The 18,004-nt window shown below is 35.9% G+C and overlaps 1 protein-coding gene across 21 annotated transcripts in view; it reads right to left on the bottom strand.

Moving 5' to 3' along the window:
- GPHN (gephyrin) overlaps positions 1 to 18,004 on the bottom strand; it is a 750,954-nt gene that overhangs the window by 713,356 nt on the left and 19,594 nt on the right. The window contains exon 2 of one of the 21 annotated variants that reach the window (XM_077122756.1): positions 15,679 to 15,764. The exons of the other annotated variants lie outside the window; for them this stretch is intronic. The gene's annotated coding sequence lies outside the window, so the exon portion shown is untranslated. The remainder of the gene's footprint in view (positions 1 to 15,678; positions 15,765 to 18,004) is intronic. 21 annotated transcript variants of the gene reach the window in all.

Genomic DNA, 18,004 nt, shown 5'->3' with positions numbered 1-18,004 from the left:
ATGAGTTAATTGCTCACCTGATGAACTACAGTAAGAACAGCAAAATAAATCCAAAGCAAATAGAAGACACCTAACAAAGATTAAAATAGAAAACAATGAACTGGAGAACAAAAAAACCATAGAAAGAATCAACAAAACCTAAAGTAGGTTCTTTGAGAAAATCTATAAAATCGATGGGCCCCCTAACTAGGCTGACATGGAAGAAAAGAGAGAGGATGCAAAGTTAAAAAATCAGAAACAAGAGGGAATTGTTACCATGGACCCTGAAGAAATAAAAAAAAAAAAATCATAAAAGGATATTATGAACAACTTTACGTCAACAAATTAGACTACTCAGATGAACTGGACAAATTCCTAGAAACACGCAAATAAGCTACACTAACTCAAGAAGAAACAGAAGACCTCAAGCAAACAACTGCAAGTAAAGAGATTCAATCAGTTATCAAAAATCTTCCTACAAAGGAAAGTTTAGCACCAGATGGCTTCACAGGGGAATTTTAGCAAACATTTCAAAAAGAACTAACACCAATCCTGCCCAAACGCTTGAAAAAAATGAGGGAAAAGGAACATACCTAACTCATTTTATGAAGCTACATCACTCTAATATCAAAACAGGGTAAAGATGACACAGAAAAGAAAACTATGCCCAAACTTCCTAAGGAACACAGATGCAAAAATTCTCACAAAATACTAACAAATCAAATCCAATAACACATTAAAAGAATCATACACCACAACCAAGTGGTATTTATACCAAGAATGCAAAGGTGGTCCAAAAGATAAAATTCTTCTTGTAAAGGGCTAACACAGTCACTCTTACAGAGTGTACTTCAATAAAGACTAACTTTCACAAGATCATATTAATAGATGTTGAAAAAAACATTCAACAAAACTCACCATCCTTTCTTAATAAAAACACTTCAAAAGGTAGGAATCAAAGGAAACGTCCTCAATATGATAAAGGGCATACATGAAAAACCTATAGCCAGCATATACTTAATGATGAGAGATTGAAAGTATCCCCCCTAAGATCGGGAATGAAACAAGGATGTTCACTGTCAGCCACAACTATTCAATATTGTACTAGAGTTTCTAGCTGGAATGAATAGACAGGAGAAAGAAATAAAAGACATCCAAAAAGGAAAGGAAGAAATAAAACTTTCATTACTAGCAGATGACATGATCCTAAACTTAGAAACCCTGAGAAATTTATGATAAAGTTACTTGGGCTAATAAACAAAATCAGCAAAGTGATGGGATACAAGATTAACAGACAAAAATCAGCAACATTTCTATATATAAGTAATGACCTATCTGAGCAGACAATTAAGGAAAAAATTCCATTCAAAATCACAACCAAAAGAATCAGGTATCTAGGAACAAGCCTAACTAGGGATGTCAAGGACTAGTAAACAGAAAACTATAAAACATTGCTAAAAGAAATAAAAATGACTTAAATACGGGGTGAATGTATATTCAGTAGTAAAATGCTCACCTTTCATGTGGGAGACCCAGGCTTTGGGACCATGTACCCAAAAAAAAAAAAAAATGACTTAAAATTGCAAGACATTTCGTGCTTATGGATAGGAAGATTGAATATCGTTATGATAACAGTACCACAGAAATGATCTATAGATTCAATACGCTACCAATCAAACTCCCAACAACCAACTTTACAAACTTAGAAAAGCTAGTGATCAAATTTATTTGGAAGGGAACGAGACCCCTGTATTAGTCAGGTTCTCTAGAGAAACAGAACCAACAGGAGATACCTGTAAATATGAGATTTATAAAGGTGTCAAGTGCAACTGTGGGAATGGAAGAGTACAAAACTCCATAGGGCAGCTGGCAGTTCCTGGACAAACTGGACAGAAGAGGCTTGCTGATTGAAGAAGCAGTGAAAGTTTCTCTTCTCCCTTAAAACCCTTCAAATGACTGGATTATCTTGTTGGTGGGGGAAATGCCACAGTTGGTTGCAGATGTGATCAGCCACAGATGCAATCAACTGGCTGATGATTTACTACACTAGTCTTCCAGTTTATCAATCAGTCACATAAAATTCTTGCAGCAATGCTCAGGCCAGTGCTTGCCCAACTTGGGCATCATCACCTGTCCAAGCTGACACCAAAACCTAATAATCAGAACCCCAAACAGCTAAAGATATCCTAAAGTAGAAGAGTGACACAGGAGACGAATATTTCCTGACTTACCATAAAGCTACAGTGGCCAAAACACCATGGTACTGGCACAAAGAAGTATCAACCAATGGAATAGAATCGAGTGCAGTTAGACCACCAAATCTATGGACAATCAACCTTCTTAAGGCCCCCAAATATACTGAACTGGGACAGAATAGACTTTTCAATAAATAGGCATGAAAGAATTGGATATCTACAGCCAAAATAATGAGAAGATCCCTACGTACACCCTATATAAAAATTAATTCAAAATGGATTAAAGACCTTAATGTAAGAGCCAGTACCATAAAATTTCTGGAAGAAAATGCAGGAAAACATCTTCGAGATCTAGTAATAAGAAGTAGCTCCATAAATTTAAAATTCCACAAGTAGAGAAATTAAAAATAGATAAGTTGGAACTCCTTAAGATCAAAAGCTTCTGTGCCTCAGAGGACTTTGTCAAAAGGTAAAGAGGCAGCCAACTCAGAGAAAATATTTGGAAACCAAATAAAGGATAAAGACTTGATATCCTGTGTACATAAAGAAATGATACAGGTCAACAATAAAATAACAAACAAACAATTATAAAATGGGCAGAGGCTATGAACAGACACTTTTCCAAAGTCCTAATGGCTGAAAAGCACATGAAGAGCTGCTCATTTTCTTTAGCTATAAGGGAACTGCAAAACAAGATGACAATGAAATATCACCTCACACCTATAAGAATGGGTGATTTTAAACAAACAGAAAACTACTAATGTTGGGGAGGATGTCGAGAAACTGGAGCATATACTCACTGTTGGTGAGAAAGTATAATGGTGTAGCCACTACAGAAACAATTTGGTGATTCCTCACAAAAGCAAATATTAAGATGCCATACGACCTGGCAATACCAATATTTGGCATATACCCAGAAAAGCTGAACACAGTGGCACAAACAGACATTTGCACATTTATGTTCATAGTGGCACTATTCACAATTGCCAAAAGATGGAAAAAATCCAAATGCCCATCAACAGATGAGTAGATAAACAAAATGTGGCATATACATACGATGGAACATTATGCAGCAATGATGAAGTAAAGTCCTGAAGCACATGACAATGTGGATGAGCACTGAGGATATAATGCTGAGTGAAATAAGTCAGAAACAAAAAGACAAATGCAGTACGATTTCGCTATTTTGACTCTGGTAAAGGTAATCTCAGAGCTTATACTGTAGAATACAGCAGACATAGAAGTACACAGAATAGAGACAGGGAAAAGACTCCTAGTGAGGCTGAACTTAAATGCAAAAGAACTGATAGAACTGATGGTAACTAATCAGTGGGGTTATAAGTAATACTGCCATATTGATACAAATATGATTGAAAGGGCATGTATAGTGCTATGTATCCCCTGATTAAATCTATAATTGTAAATGAGTTCTGGAATGAATGATTTCAAACATTTCATCTTGGACAAAAAGTCAACAGTAGAGGGGTATGGGGAGAAAAACAAAATTCATGCTATGGCCAAGGGTTAACAGGAAGACATCAACAATACCACAGTACTACCAGGGGTACCTAATTGATGGGGAGGGACAAGTGATAAGGGGTAGTTTTAATTTGATATTTTAATGACTTTTGTTTGTCAGTTCTTTGCCACTATGGGCCAATGAAAATTGTCTATTGGTATCCATGATACCCAATAGATGAGGGAGTCAAAGGGTACAATGACTAAGAAGCAGAATGGCAAACTTTGATACATTTATATGACAGAATACGGCGCAGCTACAAAAAGGAAGATTGTCAAGAGGCACGGAACAAACTGAATAAACCTTGGGGACAATACGTTGTACAAAATAAGTCAGAAACAAAAGAATAAATATGCTAAGGTCTCTTTCAGAAAATACTCATACAAAAATTGGAGCCTATATCATAAGCCCTTATAGTAGCCACCCTTAATCTGAAGTTGTAAGTGTATTTCTAGATTCTGAGACACTGAGCTATATGTGTATCAGCTCTGTTTCCCTGGAACTTTGTGTAACTCTGTGACAGCTAAAACCCAGAAATAGAGTGCTGCAGGCCTTAAAGATAGCATAGCTACATACAATAGCAGTTAAAGTAACTGAAAAAGAGATCAGGCCTCAATTAGAGAAATAAACAAAGCCAATCTGGATGGGACAAATACAGGGTGAATCAGAATACAGGGTGAAAGATGGCAGTGTATGTACTCTATACTCTCACCTACTGTATGAGACAAAATCCAGAGAAGTTTTTTATGTCTAGAACCTAAATTTTCATAATACACAATCTAAATCAATCTGCTAGATGGCTCATTTAAACAACTCAAATTCCTGTAGTCCAGAACAGGAATAAGGCTTTACAACTCTGTATAGCTTAATGTTACACCCTAATGCAACTCAGACTATGGTGAGCTGATAATTACAAAGTATATGTAGAATCCCTTGAGGGTCTGAAGGAATAAAAAAAGGAAATTATTAAGCTTTCCCATCTGGGAAGCCCGGGGTACCCTCTTGTCTTAGCTAGGGTTCTACAGGGAACAGAATCAGCAGGAGATATCCATAAATACAAAATTTATAAAAGTGTCTCACATAACCGTGGGGATGTAGGGACCAAGGTCTATAGGGCAGGCAGCAAGCTGGCAGCTCCAATGAAGGTCTTCAATGAACTCTGAGGAGAGGCTGGCTGGGCAACCATGGGGATGTAAGGGTCCAAGATCCACAGGGCAGGCTGCAAGCTGGGAGCTCTGAAGAAGGTCCTCAAAGAACTCTCAGGAGACGCTGGCTGGCTGAAGCAGGAAGAGTGACCAACTCTTCTGAACTCTCGAAGAAGTCTTCTGGTAATCAGATTAAGCATCACTCACTGCAGAAGACACTCCCTTTAGCTAATTACAAATACAATCAGCTATGGGCGCAGTCAATGTGATCATGATTTAAGTCCATGAAATGTCCTCACAGCAACAGACAGGCCAGTGCTTGCTCGACCAGACAACCAGGCATCACCACCTGGCCAAGTTGATACACGAACCTGACCATGATACCTCTCAATCATTGGGGACTTACAAGAAAATAGGTCAAACCCTAGATTTTGAAGCCTGCCTTTATGAAACTTATTTCTGTTGTGGAAAAGCTAAGACTACCTATAACAACAACTAAGAGTTGCTTCCAGGAAACTCTTTTGTTGTTCAGATATGGCCTCTTTTTCTTCAAGCCCAACTGGGCAAGGAAAATCATCACCCTACCCCCACTACCTGGGACATAACATTCAGGTGCGAAAGTCTCCTGACAACATGGGGCGTGGCTCCTGGGGATGAGTCTGGCCCTGGCACTGTGGACCAACAACACCTTCCTGAGCAGAAGGGGGAAAAGAAGTGTAATAAAATAAGGCAGTAGTGGCTAAGAGATACCAAATACATTAAGAGGCTATTCTTGAGTACCCTCCTATGCAATCTTCAGTTAGACAGTGCTAACTTCCATGGTTTGCTAAACTCCAACAGCATCACTCTTATTAACTCTTAAGAATACCTAGTCCTTGAACTGAGACTCTATAAATGTTTCATGCACTAAGTTTGCTTTCCTGGAATCTATAATTTCTAGAGGGTTCCTAGGCCACATCAATCCTGAAACCCAAAGGGACCAGCCTCTCTAAGGTTACAACTAACTGCATGTCCCTATCCTTTAGTGTCGACACCCCTTCTCAACATTAAAAAGTCAGAATAGGCTGCCTAAAGATCCCTATAGACTGGGAGAAGGATCAAAGGCAAAGAAGTTATAATAGAGAAAATAGGATTTCACAAATGAGTATGACTGCTGAATTACTATATTGAAATTTCTTCTAGCCTCCAACATTTTGGAGCAGCTAGAAGAAAATATCTGAAATAGTGGTATGGTATATCCACACCAAACTCTGAAATCTGTTCTGTAACTATCTGCTAAAGTATACTTTGAAAATTATTGCTTCTTCTTCCTTTTCTTTGTATGTATGTTATATTTCACAATAAAGAAAACATTTAAAATATCTAAAAGCCTTACCTTCAGAAGTGGAAAAGTCAATCACCAAGAGCTGATCAAAGGGTAAGCAGCCCCAAATATGTAAAACTGACTGAGAAAGAAGACTGAAGTCGGAGGACTCATACTTACTGATTTTTTTTAATATATTTACAAAGCTACAGTAATCAAAACAGTATGGTACTAGCAAAAGGAAAGACTTATAGACCAATGAGACTGAATTGAAAGTCCAGAAATAAACTCTCACATATGTGGCCAACTGATATTTGACTAGGGTGCCAAGTCCACTCAGAGGAGAAAGAATAGTCTGCAGCAAATGGTGTTGAGAAAACTGGAATTCCATACACAAAAGAATGAAAGTAGGCCCCTACCTCACACCCTAAAGAAATAAACTCTAAATGGATAAAAGACCTAAATATAAGAAACAGAACTATAAATCTCCTAGAAGAAAATGGAAGGAAGCATCTTCAGGACCTTGTGTTTGCCAATAGTTTCTTAGACTCCATATTAAAAGCACTAGCAACAACAACAACAAAAATAGATAAAGCAACATCATCAAAATTAAAAACCTCTAAGCATCAAAGATTTTCATCATGAAAGTAAAAAGAAAACTTACAAAACAGGAGAAAATATTGGGAAACTGCATTACCCATAAGTTTTTATTATCCAGAATACATGAAGAAATCCTACAACTAAACAATAAAAAGACAAACTACCCAATCAAAAAATGGCCAAAAGACTAGAATAGACATTTCTCCAAAGAACATATACAAATGGCCAATAAGCACATGAAAGGATGCTCATCATCATTAGCCATTAGAAAAAGGCAGATCAAAACCACCAGAAGATACTGTTTCATACCCACTAGAATGGCTATTATTTAAAAAAAAAAAAAAATAGAAAATACCATGGCGAGAACATGGAGAAACAGAAACACTCATTCATTGTTGATGGTTACGTAAACTGTGCAGTTGCTGTGGAAAACAGTTAAGTATAGAAAATTAACAACAGAATTACCACACAAGCCAGCAATCCTACTTCTAAGTATACACCCAAAATAAATGATGAAAATAGGAACTCAAACAGATATTTGCACACTGTTGTTTGTAACGGTATTAATCAAGACTGCATAAAAATGGAAGCAACCCAAGTGTCTATCAACCAATTAATGGATAAACAAACTGTAGCATATACAAATGATGGAATATTATTCGGCCACAAAAAAGAACGAAGTTCTGATACATGCTATAACATGGATGAAACTTGAAGATATCATGTTGAATGAAATAAGCCAAACACAAAAGTACAAATATTATATAATACCACTGAGATGAAATAATTAGAATAAGCAAATTCATAGTAATAGAAACTAAAGCTAAGGTTACCAAAGGCTGGGGTGGGGGTACAGAATAGGGAGTTAATGCTTAATTGGTTCAGAGTCACTATATGAGGTGATGAAAAAATTTTGGAAATGGGCAGTGCTGATGGTAGCACCACTGAACGGTATACCTGAAAGCAGTTAAAATAGAAAATACTAGATTGTATATGTGATACTAGAATAAAAATTTAAAAACCCATAGAAGTGTACAACACAAGGAGTGAATCCTAATTTAAACTATGGACTACAGTTAATTGATAATATTGTTTCATCAGTTGTAACAAATGTATCATGTCAATGGCAAAATGTTAATAACAGGGAAAACTGTCAGTGTTGGTGTTGCAGGAGGCAGGGGGTACATGGGAACTCTACTTTCTGCATGATTTTGTTATAAACCTACAATTGCTCTAATAAAAAAATGTAAAATAGTATTTGTGCTAGTGTGAACCTGTGGTGGACCCCAGAAAAGCCATGCCCTTTGATCTTCATTCAATATTGCTGGTGGGAGCATTTTGATTGTTTTCATGAAGATGTGACCCACCCAACTGTGGGTAACTTTTGATTAGATGATTTCCATGGAGGTGTGTCTCCACCCACTGAAGGTGGAGTTGCTTACTGGAATCCTTTAAAAGAGGAAACATTTTGGAGAGAGTCCCTCTTTGGTAGAGCCACGAGAAAGCCAGCAGACACCACCATGTTCATCATGTGCCCTTCCAGCTGAGAAACGCTGAACGTTGTCAGCCTTCTTGAACCAAGGTATCTTTCCCCAGATGTCTTAAATTGGACATTTCTATAGACTTGTTTTAATTGGGACATTTTCTCAGCCTTAGAACTGCAAACTAGCAACTTATTAAATTCCCCTTATTAAAAGCCATTCTGTTTCTGGTGTATTGCATACTGGCAGCTAGCAAACCAGAACAGTATTTAATCTTCAAAAAGAGAGAGAGATATGATGACAATTAAATGCAATAAGAGATGATTCTGGATGGGATCTGATTATGGAAGAGAAAAGACAAAAGGACATTACTGGGCCATAAAAAAAATTGGAATAAAGACTATAAGCTTTTTATCAATGTCAAATTTCTTGAACCTGGTAACTACTTAAGAACAAATATTCTTGTTCTTAGAAAATGGACATGGAAGTATTAAGAGTTCAAGGAGCATGATGCATATAGCCTATACTCAAATGATCAGAAAACAGATGTATAATTAGACAGATATAGATAAATGAACGGATGAACTGACAGACACGAGGATAAATAGAACAATATGGCAAATGTGGTAAAATGTTAAAACTGGTAGATAAAGTTAACTGGAGCAATGGGAGCACCAGAGGTTTTTATTATTTTCGCTTCTGGCCTCACATTTGAAATTATTTTAAAATTAAACATTAAAAGAAAAACAAGCTAATAAATTAAAAGGTGCTCACCATCATAACTCAACTGACAAATATAAATGTAATGCCACTACACACTGACCACAATGGCTAAAATTAAAAAGACTGAAAATACCAAAATTTGACAAGAATATAGGGGAATTTGAGCTCTCATACTTTGCTGGTAGGAATGTAAAACGATAGAATCATTTTGAAAGACAACAGCCTAGCAATTCTACTCCTAGATACTTCCAAGAGAAATGAGACCATATATTCATTAAAAGACATATACAAGAATATTCCCAGCAGCTTTATTCACAATAGTAAAAAATAAGAAATAATTCAAATATCCATTAACAGAAGAATAGACATTGATCCACTCATTCAATGAAATATCACACAGCAATAAAAATAATTAATTACTGCTACATACAAGAACATGGGTAAACACAACAGATGTAATGATGAGCGAAAAAATGTCACTCCATGTGTATGAAGTTCCAGAACAGGTAAAATTTATCTAATGATAATCTACTGTAATAATCTACTCTGATGCTAAAAATTAGAACAGTGGTTAATTGGGGGAAGTTGTTTTTGTCTAGTAAAAAGCAAGAAGGAGACTTCTGGAGTGCTGGAAATGTTCTACATCTTCATCTTAATGATAATAGTCTATATATATATGAAAAAGTCATCATGTTGCACAACTAATATTTGTGTAATTTTCTATATGTATGCTATATGACAATTTTAAACACTAGGGTCTTTCAAATGGGTACTGAAATGTGTGTATACATGGGACATATCTGACTACTACAGAAGGTATACTATATAATAATAATTTTAAAAAAAGATACCCAAGACTAGGAGAAATATGGACTAGGTTCTAGTCCAATTCTATTATTTAGATATGTAACTTTAAAAAGGTCATTTAACTAGTTCTTAGTTTCTTTATCTAATAGAGTAGGTTAGTATAGATAGTCTTTAAAGTTCTTTCTGAAACCAAGAATCTAAACCTTCAAAATAAACTATTTAAAAATCAAATTCTCAAATTTCAAATTGCCACATAGTCACCTGTTTTAGTTATATAAAGCTGCCAGAATACCTGAAATGGACTGGTTTTTACAAAGGACATATATTAAGTTATAAGTTACAATTCTAAGGCCATGAAAATGTCCAAATTAAGGTACCAATGAGAATACCTTCTCAGAGGAAAAGCTGTTGGCATCCGGGGTTCGTTGGTTACATGGGAAGGCGCAGAGTGATGTCTGCTGGACCTTCTCTCGAAAAATGTCTCTGTGGACATTTTTTTCCTCTCTTAGCTTCTCTCAGCTCTGAGCTCTCTCCAAAATGTCCCTCCCGCAGAGGACTCCAGCAAGTAGAGTAAAACCCACCTGGAACAGGTTGGGTCACTTTCCATGGAAACAACTTAATCAAAAGAAGCCATCCAAAATGGGTTTGTACCCACAAGAATGAATTAGAAGAACATGAGGTACATAACAGTTTCAAACCAGCACATCACCTAAGATCTGAATGTAACAAAACTGAGTTAGCTCTTATAACTCTAATTCAAGAAAGTTAAGAAAACTGCATGCCACTGTTTATCCTGAATTCACTATACCTGTATTTAAGTTCATCAATTTAGCCTAGACATTCTGGTGCCACACCTTCAGCAGCCAAGAAACCTGACAGTCAGATTACCTTTCTTTTCTAAGAATGGTTTATTCATCCTTCCAGGCCCTACTCAAACACTATCTTCTTTAGAATGTCATCCCTCCTACAGCCATTCAATCAAAATTAATTTTTCTTTCCTCTGTGCCCCCACAGCATGTTGCCTGTACTTCTATTACAGTTCTTATTTCATTCTGTATTATAGTCACTTGCTTTCAGATACGCAAGTAGTCCCTTTTCAGAGAAAAAATATACCCACTCAGCCAGCAACATCAGCCAAATCAACCCTGGAAACCAGTGGGTGAAAGAAAGCACAGTAAGATCACCACCTTTGCATTTGATTCTAAGTTAAGGGTTGCAGAGTTAAATAGTAGACACCAAACGCCCCTGTATCCTACTCAAGGCAGAGTGAGATTACAATAAATACTCAAAATTCTGAACTAATTCAAGTCCTTACTTTATCCTTTTCTCCAGGAGAATAATGAAGTATCCAAAGATAGACTGCTGAAAAAAGAAGTAAATTAGGCCTATAACAGAGAAACAAATTATTTATTAAAATAATACATTTTTATATTAATAATAGACGGTTGGAGCAGAGGCAAGTGAACTACTTGGGCACTGTGCAGTCAGCATCCCATTCCTGTTCACTGGCACTCCTCCTTCCCAAATGGTTGATACAACATAACCTTTATCACCTGCACACAGATAGTAATCTAAAACAAATCTTCTTTGAAAATTTCTGAAACACAAATGAAAATAAAGCCAGTCCCTCTCTGAATGGCTAAAATGGTGAGATGGAAAAAAACTAATGAGCTGTCAATGGGAATTTTTTTCTAGTGAGAAAAGGAAAATCTTAGGTAAGAGAAAATGAAGGGGATTTCAGTGAAACAAAGGTGAGAAACAGTCCTAAGGGCCCTCAAACTCTGGGTCCAATATTCCTAGAACCTGATTCTGTATTTGGGTTTTGTGAGACAGACATTCAGATATTCTTATAATAAATATCCTCTTATACAAAAGGTAATTCATAAACAAACAATCCTGTGGTAGACTGCTACTTTTAGTGACTCCCACTTTGGTAACTTGGGGTAACTTGGGGCTGGACTTGTAACTGTTTCTGGGCCAGTTTCAGGCCTAGCAGCTTCTGCTTCCTCTCTCTCTCTCTCACAACTCTTAGTCTTGGAATATCCTTGAACCCAGCCATCATAACATGCGGCAAATCAATCAGCATGGAGAGACCAAAATATAGGACAATCAAAGCCCTGGCCAACAGTGCCAGATAAGATCCCAGTCTGAGCCTCCTGATGACTACAGTTAAATGTAAATGCAACACCAGCTAAAACAGAACCACCAAATTAATTCACAGAAATGTAAGAGACATCAAATTGTAGTTTTTTGTGGTGGTTTATAATATCAATTTTGACGAATATAAAAATTGTTTTCATATGCAAGTAACTCAAAATTAGATTTTCCTCATACAGACTATGTCTTAGGGCAGGGGTCAGCAAGTTATGGCCTACAGTCCAACTCTGGTCTGCCATCTGTTTTTGTAAATAAAGTTTTACTGGAACACAGCTTTGCTCATTTGTTTATAGATTGTCTATGGTGGCTTCTTGCTCTAAGAGTAGAGCTGAGTAGCTGTGACAGAAATCTTATAGCCCACGAAGTCTAAAATATTTACTGTTACTTTATAGAAAAAGTTTGGCAGACCAAACTTACAAGTACTATACAAGTATTTAACAGAACTTGGCAAGTGTTTTTATATATAAATGACTAAATATGAAAATCTTTACAACCAAGTGCTTATGCTTAAGAATGACATAAATATTTAGTAGTTTTAGCCTAACACAGTGCAAAGCATATCATATGCTACATACTGAACTGAGCTGTACTGTTTGTTAATAAGGCAGGCTATGGCCAGTCTAATATATTATTTCTGGACAGGAAAACAGAGCAATAAAATCAGGTCTTAAGTATTCAGTTGCTTAAAAGTTCCTGCTATGGGGTTTTTTCATTATTCATCTTTGAGTTTCTCATGTATTAGATATGATCCACTTCAGAACGACATTAAGAATAAAAAAGGAATGACTGTTTCATTATGATGTTAACTGACAATGTTTTAAATTCTTGCCACTTCACAGACCCATCTGCAGAAGAGAATTGGAAAATCCCAAGTCAAGTATTAACCTAAGTTACTGATTCCCAAATTTTCCTGCCAAAAATTATTTTTGGCAATGCTCTAAAATTTTCAACATTCTCATTTGTCATCTGATATTTTATAAAGTATCTGCCCTCTTTTACATATATTCACTGCTTCTTCAACACAGAAGGTCCAAACTCCAGCTACTTATCTCTAGGATAACTTATACATTTACTATTTTCCTCGTCTACCATGTAAAAAATCCTCCATTACAGTTCAACAATCATCTATTTATTTGATTTTGCTATCATTTACCATCTTTTATATAATATTTATATAACATTTCAAACTTTTCAAAACTTTCTTAATTATAGTACCTCATAACAAGAGAAAACGAGAAAGAGAGAGAGAAAGGCAAACATGTATGTATGTGGAGGCAGTTTTTTCCACAGGCGTTAACAAGTGTTAGCGAATATCAGAAGCAGTTTCCCCTATCTACTTTAAACCTGTACCTCAAAATTCTCAGTTCTCATCCTTTTTTTACTACTTCATAAATAGCATCTTCTGATTCTGCTCAAAATTTAAGCTGGAAAATAAAAATTCATATCAGAAACGTGGTACAGTGCTGATATGTAATGATCCTCCTAAAATAAAATAAAATAAAATAAAATAGTGGGTAAACCTTTTAGGATTAAAACAAGATCGAGGTCAAATATCTAAAAGTTGTATCCACTGTCTTCTGTTACCAAGTGTATAAAAGTAATTCTATTCATATTTGCTATAATGTACAACAATTAGTGAGTGCTTATTATATAGGCATACTCATTTAATGTTTACATTCATTATGTCACTTATGACAACTCTTTGAGGCAGGCAATAGCATTCCCCATTTTACAGATGAGAAAACTGAAGCCTAGTGAGGTTAAGTAACTGAAAACTTCACTTCACTTCACTTAGAAATAAACCTGAGCAGTCTAATCCAGAACCCACCTAGTATTCTGAAGACCCATGTAAGCCTAAAACATAATATTGCTCATTGAGGTTTTATGTATTATTTTTACTATAGCTTTTAAAAAATATATAATAGGAACTTAATCTAATTTTTTAAGGGAAGTACTAATTTCGCCTCCCAGATACCTGGTATAATATATTAACACAATTTAAATTAAAAAAGAAAATATCCCAAATGCCCCTAAATCACTATTATTCTTCTAAGTTTGAGCAAAACAACTATTATGCTTACATTCATGTAATGGTCGTTCTAAATCTTACATGTCTTGCCATTTGAACTTCACAGCATGTAAAATTTAATGAAATAAAATTGTACATATTATGTAGTGAAAGTTAGACATTTATTTCCATTTCCATTTCATATGAATGTAACTTTCTTTTTCTAGTAATTTTCTAGTAATTTTCCTATTTGAAGGATGGCATTTTAGATCAATAATTTTCATCAGTAATAGGCTGTAAATAACATAAGCATAAGCAATGATAGAATGGTAAATACAGGGTATGTTCCAAAGACTAGAATTAATAAAATTTTAGAACAAAAGGAGATTTTAGAGATCATCTAATCAACTTTCCACTTTATAGATAATGATACTAAATTCCCACTGGAGAAAAACAAAATAGAACTTCATCCAATCTTTTTTGCTCATTTATTAGTTACAGAATCAACACTGGTCAGTTTCTAGCCTTTGCTGTCATAGATATTCTGAACAAGATAAGAATATATTCAGTAAATATTTTAATATGATTAAAAAAAGAAAAACCAGAAGGTGGTAAGAGATTAGGAAAAAATAATATATATATGCTTACAGGCAAATCCAGTATAATATAATAATTAATTTTCACAATAGAGATATAGCGGGAAACCACTATTTCTACAACAAAAAGTTAAAAGAATAAAAAATATACAGGTCTTACATAGAATTCTAAAAGATTATTTCAGGGAAAGACCATGTCCCAAAGAGGTTCAACAGGATCCACAACTATAATAGAATTTACACTCTTTAACTCTTTAACCTGCTAATGTACACTGTGCATCTTCAAAAGGGAAAATATTACATAGCACTTTCCAAATTTATTTGACAATGTAAAAAACTTTTTGATACTATACCTATTTTAACATCTCACAGATAAGTGTTGACAGAACAAAATTTAGGAAAAAATAGGAAGTACAGTTCATAGGGAAAGAAAAAAAGACTAAATCAGAAATTTAAAATAAAGCAACCAAAAGGGTTATTTTAAAACTAGTAAAATCTTATTCTCTACTACAAGTATACTATTGTTCTAAAATGCTCGAAGATAACTATTCTTATGTAGAGTATGGGAGTCAATCATTGTGCATATTCTTGATATATAAATTAGGGGGCCCTGGATTTAATCCACCTGCTCAAATTCTAATTTGAAACAGTCTGCTAGAGAAGTGTTTTCATGGACGAAGCATCCTATAAGGGCAAGAGAAATAAATGGAATAGATGTAAAAAACTATATTCTTAAGAAAAAAAAGAAGAAAACAGGCATCAAGATTTCAGGAAAATTTCTACGAAAGGAGTTGTCTGCCCAGCATACTTTCCTCCCTTTTAGTGGCAGAAACTCCTCTTCTTTTGAAAACTTCCCTTTTCCCTTTCTATGTGATGATGGAGAGTCTGCTTTTTTAGTGTACTACTTCCAAGACCCAAGGATGGACATGTGATGCAGAACAGGCCAAAGTTTACACAGACACAATAAGCAGCCCAAAGATAAACATGGTAGTTAAGCCAGGTGTTCTAGTTTGCTAACTGCCAGAATGCAATATACCAGAATCGGAATGGCTTTTAAAAAGGGGAATTTAGTAAGTTGCTAGTTTACAGTTCTAAGGATGAGAAAATGTCCCAATTAAAACAAGTATATAGAAATGTCTAATCTAAGGCTTCCAGGGAAAGATACCTTGGTTCAAGAAGGCTGATGAAGTTCAGGGCTTCTTTCTCAAGTGGAAGGGCACAAAGTGAACACAGTCAGAGTTTCTCTCTCACCTGGAAAGGCACACGGTGAACACAGTCAGGGTTCCTCTCTCATCTGGAAGGGCACATGGCAAACACGGTGTCATCTGCTAGCTGCTTCTCCTGGCTTCCTGTTTCATGGAGCTCCCCAGGAGGCATTTTCCTTCTTCATCTCCAAAGGTCGCTGGCTGGTGGACTCTGCTTTGTGGTGCTACAGCCTTCTCTTCTCTCTCCGAATTTCCTTCACTCTACAAAATGTGTCTTTTTTATAGGACTCCAGAAACTCATCAAGACCCACCCAAATGGGTGGAGACATGTCATCACCTAATCCAGTTTAACAATCACTCTTGATTAAAACTCCAAGGAGACGATCTGACTATAGCTTCAAACATACAGTACTGAATAGGGATTATTCTGCCTTTACAAGATGGGATTTTGATTAAAACATGGCTTTTCTAGGGGACATACACCCCTTCAAACCAGCATACCAGGTGAAGTAGCATCTGGGAATTTTCTATACAAATGCCAGGAGAAGGAAAATCTTTCCTCTAGTTAGAAAGGAGAAAGCCTGGAATTGCTCTTCTCTCCTGGCTCACCCCTCCCCCTAACTCTTGCTACATAAAGGGTGTCAACCTGTAACAGAAAGGCAGAGTACTGAAATAGAGATTAAGAGTCTCAAATTACATTGTGTGAGTCCCTAAAGTCAACTCTTCCTCTATACTCAGTATAGAGGAATTATACTGTAATTCCTACACATGCAAATTAATAAATTCTGCTTTTAATTTAAGCTAATTTTGAGCTGGGTATCTGTCATTTGCAACAAAGAGTCCTAATCTACCTATGTAACTCAAGAAAGAGATAAACCTCAAAAGAACTGACAAAGATTAAAGAGATAATACCCAATGAAGGTGGGAATATTAATTAGTACATTATTATTTGGAGGACAAGTTGGCAATATTTACCAAAAATTTAAATTCATATATGGGTGACCCTAAAACCACTCACAAACATTCAGTGAAAAATGTACAGTGTTATTATCTATATCTGTCAGTGAAATAGAGTCATTAGAAAGAAAGATGTGCATCTATATGAACTAATTTTTACAAGCCAAGAAGTATAATGTAGTGGTTAAGAGGTGACAATCTAGGACCAGACTGCATAGATTCAACTCCCAGCTTGGCTTCTTATCCCAGTGTGATACCACTATGAGGATTAAATGAATTGAAATGTTCTAGTAAAGTATTTTATGCTTGGTAAACTCTCAGTGATGTTAATTATTATTATTTCCACTAATATGGAAAGATATCCAAGATATGCTGGAGGGAGAGGAGAAGGAGGGAGATATAGAATATAATAAATCTATGAGCAAGGCTCACAAACTCAATGCCCATGGGGTCAGGCAGATAACATTAATAAATTAAATGGGAACTGTGGAAAATCAGAACATGCACACCCTATCTCAAGGGGGCAGCCATTCTAACCAGTTATTTTCATGTGTGAAAGAGGTTGCAGTATTTTTTGAAATAAACTAAAAATCTCGGTTTTATGTGGAAAGTATCTATTTTTAAATGTTATAAACTAATACCTTTTAAAACACATTGTGCAACCTTTTAAAACACATTGTGCAAGTTTAAAAGGATGAATGTACCCTAGGAAAACCATGTTTTAATCCTAATCCCATTTTGCAAAGGCAGCCATTTCTTCTAATCCCTATTCAGTACTGTGTTTGGAATTTTAATTAGATTATCTCCTGGAGATGTGACTCAATCAGGGGTAGTTGTTAAACTGGATTAGGTGGAGACGTATCTCCACCCATTCTAGGTGGGTCTTGACTACTGGAATCCTATAAAAGAGAAAACATTTTGGAGAAAGCTTGAGAATCTGAGAGAGCAGAGAACACAGCAGAACCAAGAAGCAGAAAGCCCACCAGCCAGAGACTTTTGGAGATGAAGAAGGGAAATGCTTCCCAGGGAGCTGGAGAGGAAGCTAGCAGATGACAACACTTTCGCCATGTGCCCTAGCGAACTGAGAGAGAAAACCCTGACTGTGTTCACCATGTGTCTTTCCACTTGAAAGAGAAACCCTAAACTTCCTCCGCCTTCTTAAATCAAGGTATCTTTCTCTGGATGCCTTAGATTGGACATTTCTATAGACTTGCTTTAATTGGGACATTTCCATGGCCTAAAAACTGTTAACTTGCAACTTATTAAATTCCCCTTTTTAAAAGCCATTCTGTTTCTGGTATATTGCATTCCGGCAGCTAGCAAACTAGA

This window comes from Tamandua tetradactyla, chromosome 12, assembly GCF_023851605.1.
Source record: "Tamandua tetradactyla isolate mTamTet1 chromosome 12, mTamTet1.pri, whole genome shotgun sequence".
Taxonomy (NCBI): domain Eukaryota; kingdom Metazoa; phylum Chordata; class Mammalia; order Pilosa; family Myrmecophagidae; genus Tamandua; species Tamandua tetradactyla.
The sequence above is the reverse complement of the archived record's forward strand: the minus strand, read 5'-3'. Positions and strand labels throughout refer to the sequence as shown.